Here is a 6,457-nt window from a genome sequence, read left to right as displayed (position 1 = left end):
GCGGCCCGCACCTTCAAAAGAGGCGGCATGCCGTAGGTTCGAGTAACCGTAGCGCAGGTGTGCGGATGCCCAGATATGCCCGTTTTATTTTTGGAATTTTTTTTCTCGGGACGGCGGAAGAATGAATCAACATTAGTTCAGCCGTGTCGGATCTACTGTGCAATGTATGCATACTTTTTAAACAAACATCGCCGCTTTTGCCTTCTGGCCAGTAGTTACGATAAGCAACACAAACCAGCTTTCACATGTAAAGGTTTCGAATAGTTGCTAAAAGGTATTGTGAAATTTCGTGGCCAATAACGCCAGTGCACGGAATTCAATCTGTTACGTATGAGTTCGATTGTCATGAGCGTCAGAACTTTATAGCGGTGCGAACACTTTCGCGGCATTTACTTGTGAATCAGGTGCGGAGTTCTATGGCGAGATCCGCTGTACGAAGCCCACCTCAGTCCTTTGTGTAATCGAGGCCCGTAGACAGACACATACACATAGAGAGACACGCACAGATACACACATACAGATACAAAAAGACATGAACGGCTGAATATGCCACAGCGGCACAGCTCTCGACGTACATCGTGTTCGTCGCAAACGGTGCTCTGCAATCTGCTTCGTTTTCTCTGGTTGTTTGCACATCCATATATGACGCAATGACGCCCCGTTGATGTTCTGTACTTGGATGTTGCGGGCACAGACATATTTACACATTGAACACCGCATAACACACACACGCTACATGCACGCAAACGCATCTTGGCAGCTCAGGGAAGATGGCGGCCAGTCGCTGGGTTCCGAAGTATGTGCTCAGCCCATCCGGTTCGAGACTATCGTGTTCTGGTCCATAAACAAGCTCGAACTGCCCACATGTCCAACAAAACAAACATTTGGCTTCGGCAACAAAGTTTTCTTCCATGTATTTGTGCGCTTGCGAAGTCGTATGCCATCAGAAATTTTATCAGCTCACATTGCACACCATGTGTCTGACATCTCATTCCAAGAATCCATCTCGCAATATCAACATTTGTAGAGAGATCCACATTCTCTCATTTTGCTCTTTAATGCAAAGGTTACATTCCTGTTGACTTTACTCACCTACATCAAGGTAAATTGTCAAAAAACCCCAAATATAAAGGTGAACGTAGAAAAAAATGATAATGAAGGCCTCGGTAGTGTGAATAACGCTTCTTTTTTCTTGAATCCGCAATACGCCCCCACGGAATATTGAATATCCATGCGCCATCAACTGCAAACTTTACGGACTGAAGGATCTCAAAAAAGTTGAATTTTCTAGATCTTTTACCGTAGGCACTAAAACTGTACAACACTATGTCGTTTGCATATAATAGTACAGACAGAAAATCTTAATAGAAGATTCCGTTCCGAGGTTGCCGAGATATTCAACATTTTCTCACATACTGCCGGCGCATGTTTGATTGTATATATAAAACACGGAATCCACAAAGGTCCAATGTCACAGGTGCAATAAACCTCTATTTTCCGGGCTCCACACCTGCTGCTCAGTAGTGGGAGGCTCTACTTTGGTGAGAGACTAGACAGGTGTCTGAACGAGGCAGCGACCGCGTCACCTCCTTGTTCGGGGCTTCCGGTTCCCTCTAGAAGCAGAGCAGGTCAGAGGGCATCATTTCCCAGCCCGAAAGCATCGAACTAAATGGCGTGATCTGAGCGGGTATCCATAAGATGGGGTAAACCTCCAACAAAATGGCAATATTGCGTTCAAACCATCAAGGTGATAAGTACTGTTCATCTTCACCACGAAATTTTTGCCTCTTTAATGCGATGAGCATTCTTAGGGTATCTGGCTCACTTTCCAGTAACTATATATGGCGGCTCCTGTCTCTTACTATTTTTCCCAACCCGGTGGCCAAAGTTGTCTACTAGTTGTCCGTTATACCTCCATATACCTTAATTTTGAAGAAAAGTATGCTTGAACAGTCTGTGCAAGTTGCATGCCTTAAAACCGCAGCATTTACCAAACTGAGTTCAAGACTGGTACAAAAACTCACGCGTAATGCGGGTCCTGTGGGTTCCGCTCCCATCGGCGGAAAGTTGTTTTTTCATACTCCTTCATGTCGCTTTGCCTTATCATCTTATTATTATCAAGTTAGGAGGTGATTCGCCATCTATTTGAAGTCTGTGAAAGAGAATGTCTTCCTTGGCAAGTTGGAAGTCAGAATATGGTGCATCAACCGCATAATTTATTCTGAGAGCCGCGCTGGAGCGATGGTTTTAGATCTACATCAACAAGTTAAATTGCCTTCCACCTTTTGACATTCGTTATAATCACAATCCTAATCATCATCATCATCATCATTGTCATAATTATTATTGTTGTCATTATCATTACAATCATTGTTCGTCAGTACTCAATAAATTATTTCAAGGTGTTACGTGCCAAAAGCACGATTCCATTATGAAGCACGCCGTAGTGGACGACTTCGGATTAATTTAGATATAACTTTATTTTTAAAACCAATTTTGAGGGTCTTTAACGTGCCACAATTCCACAGGACACGGGCATTCTTGCATTTCGCCCCCACCAAAACGCGGACGCCGCGGCCGGGATTTGCACCCGCCACCTAGCGCTTAGCATTGAAACACCATAGACACTGAGCCATCGCGGCGTGTATTCGTCAGTATTATTATCATTATCATCATCAATACAGTCATGACATAACCCGTGGCACATACCAGTGGCATCTACCCCGTAACGCTAGGGACTCAATAGCACATACCCAATAACGACACTAGCATGTACTGAGTAGCACATGCGCAGAAGCCCCAGTGGCGCTTATATTTAGACTTCGCTATCTCCAGGATCGACCCATGAACGAGGGTAGAAACAGATGTCAGAAACAAGATAGCCGATAGGGAATGTGGTGGTAACTTGCGAATGAAGACATTTTATTCCAAACAAATAATTTATCGTATGCTTTCCTTGGCTTCGTTATTTGTTGGCTTCATCTGGTTGCCAGACAGCCACTCCGGCAAGCTTGATGCTTTCAGGTACCGTAGCTTACAAGTATTTATTGGTCAGCAACCTGCTCCTAAAAGTTTACGTACTGCTTGACGCCGTCGCAAGGATGTTCCACAAGCGCCAACCACAGCAATGAGTAGCGCATGATTGACATTCAAAAAGTCTGATCGTTCCCACAAGCATAAATACAGAAAAGAAAATGATGTTGTAGCGCTAAAAAACCACGGAAAAGAAACATTTTAAGTGACATGCAGAAACCGTGCTGCGGTAGCGCAATTGGTTGGAGCATCGCACGTGTAATGCGAAGACGTAGGATCGTTCCCCGCCTGCGACAAGTTATTTTTTCTTCCACTTTCATTGCCGTTAATTTATCATTGCTTTAATTCAATTAACCCTCAGTTAACCCTCACTTAACCTCCATTCTTCTCGTTCTTACATAACGAGGGTCTCGAATCCGGCAACATTGATGCCTTCAGGGAGCATATGCGGGTTTATTGACCAGTTGCCTTCACCCAGAAAGATCAGGTACTCATGACGCCTGCGGCAAAAAGGATGTTCCACATCCGCCACCAAGGTTTGTGAGTGGTGGGGCTGGTTAACACTCCCAAGGTTAGTTCTAGTAGTAACACATAAATACACAAGAAAGAGGATGGGGAAACCGCGCCGCGGTAGCCTAATTGGTGCGAGCATCGCACGCGTAATGCAAAGACGTGGTATCGTTCCCCACCTGCGGCAAGTTGTTTTTCTATCCACTTTCATTGCCATTTAATTTATCATTCCTCTAATTCAATTACTAAGTACAAGTAATTTCCCCTGTGTTTTCTATGGTGCCTTTGTTGATTGGCTTCTCATGATGTGATTACTAAAATCGGGCCCCTTGGTTAACCCTCTTTCTTCTTGTTCATGCAGAAGAGCAAGGAATACGGCGCTACACTTTCATGTCGTTCAGCATACACCAACTCGCCCAAAACATAGTTATAGTGCAATAAATGCGCAATAATGTACACATCCGAAGAGGTGTCGCCGTGGCTCGATTGGTAGGGAAACGCACGCGTAATTCAGATGGTGTGGCTTTAGTTCCCACTGGTCGCAAGTGGTTTCATCGCCCGCCTTCATTTCCCATTACCTTATTATTTCCACGTTTCAAATGAAGCAAGAAATAATTTCCCCTACGCTTTTTCCGGCTTCACTTTTGCTGTCCTCATATCGTCGTGACTAACAAAAATTTGGCCCCTACGTCTCTTTCTTCTCGTTTTTCACTGTTAAAGAAACCGAGCTTGAGCTTTGCGCTTAAGACGAAGGCGGCGGGCGGCTAGTTGGATATGCACTTCAACCTATGCATCTGGTAGGAGAATAACATTTCACTGATATCTGGCAGTTACACTTTTCTTTTTATTGCTCCACACCGAATACTACCAATAAGGAAAAAGGAGGCCTACCCCAGAATAAAATTCAAAATGTTTCGGCTCCCCTGACAGCAGGCTTGTTCACATTGTGAACAAGGCTCTAGTCAGGGAACCCGAAACGTCTTTCTTTCATTTTCTTCTATAATCGGCATCCTTTTTATTGATTCGCATGATCCTTTCCAAGCAAATGGGCTTTCGTCAAAATCACGATTCACCCCTGTAACACTATAATTGTAAATAACTATCATGTACTACCACCCTGACACAAATACACGAAAACTGGAGGTTACGATCATTTTGTGAAAAAAATATAATAATTCAAATAAATTAGTAAATTTACTGACACCAACTCACCAACGTGATGAAATTGCTCTGCTTCAGGTGTGTCACGGTAATATACAGGCTATAACACTTGTTGTAGACTGGTTCATAAATTAAGAAGTGGCAGCATCTTCATACGTTCACCTGGTGACACGGAGGCGTATGTCTGTGAGGCAATCGCCAACAATCTCTCCTTCAAGAAACCCCACACCCGGCTTCGCAGCCAGTTTCCACGATGGAAGTAACCAAGATGCAGTGACCCAACCCTTCTATGCACGTGTGAGACACTGGAAGGAGATTTAGTGAGCCCTACACTGTACGTGGGAAAATCATGCTGCGAAATCGTGCCACTGAAGTCAACTGTGCGAAAAGACGATGAAGACGGCGGCGAGGATACAAAAAAGGGAGAGCACGTGAAATGGGCGCACAGGGAGAAGAGAAGGACGGCTCTGTTGCAGGGAGGGCAGGACACCCCTAAATGAGACAGGAGTAATCCCCGCAGGGCCCCGATGCGTGCAAGGCACGCCACCTGTCGTGACTGTCTCCGGCTCTCCCGAGAGTGGACGGCGTAATTATGATCTCGCAGAATCCCTGAAAGACAGCGCTGGCGACGCTCCTTGCTGGTAACCCCTCCCGCCAGACCTTTCCTGAGGCCCTCTAAGGAGCGTCCGCGCGGTTAGAAAATATTGCAAGAGCCTTCATTCAGCTGGACAGCCGCACACAATGAGAGTGTGACATAGAGTGGAGATTCAACTTGCATTGCGGGTTTACATCAAGAGAAATTAATAAACTGAATAAAGATACCACAAAGAATGTCTTCTCCAGTGATCCGAGCGCTTGCATTTTCTTACTTAGTGTCAGCAACTTAAGTGTACACCACCTAGGTAGTTTATGTTGACGTCCCTTTAAGCCTCTTTATGCATTTGCATAGGACACTTCTTTTAGAGTGCCGTTTACTGTAGCATTCAGCGAATCACTATCGTTTTTTTAATATCGCTATTTAACACTTAACGCATATGGCACAGTTACCAAATGCTGGAGCATTATGTGTGCCAGCAGCGATAATATTAGAAATGCGTGGCCAATTTGTCAACTTCAGCCCCCGTAATATTCGATTCTGCAATGGAAAAGTATAAGTTAAGCCGGTTTACTTACATAGAGTCCTGCCGTCCCTGCGCACGCCAATAATGCGTGCTTAAGCACCATCACACTTGTTTCTCTTTGATGTTCACTCGATTACGCAAACATTAGGTATTATTGTAAACCGATATTGTGTATTACAATCCGCAGAATGTGCAGAATAACGTAATTAATGACATACTCCACCGTGTGTACTGGATTTTGTGTTCTTTTTGACGCTTATCAGGCTCGGAATGCCGAGTACAGCATAAATTCCTGGAATACTTTACATTTTCGTGACCTAACAGCCGGCGTAAGGGCTGACTCGACTGACTGATGTCTTGTTAAACCGTTTTAGTATGGTCATAGATATCAATTCAGAAACTAAAGCACTAAGCAACCTTAGAATAACGTCTACAATGGGTGTCCCATTCATTTGTACCCATTCTAATCGACTGCTATAGGTAATAAACGTGCGTTGAAACTCACAGTAGCCAAATTTATTGCTCTATAACACTGCGCATGCACGCAGTCTGGAATAACGTTTGAATTAACCGTAAATTAGGAAGCAGAGTGCCATTATGAGGAGGAGCGGTATGTATAATGAGCGTGAGAG

Source organism: Dermacentor variabilis, chromosome 5, assembly GCF_050947875.1.
Source record: "Dermacentor variabilis isolate Ectoservices chromosome 5, ASM5094787v1, whole genome shotgun sequence".
Taxonomy (NCBI): domain Eukaryota; kingdom Metazoa; phylum Arthropoda; class Arachnida; order Ixodida; family Ixodidae; genus Dermacentor; species Dermacentor variabilis.
Note: the sequence above shows the minus strand (reverse complement) of the source record.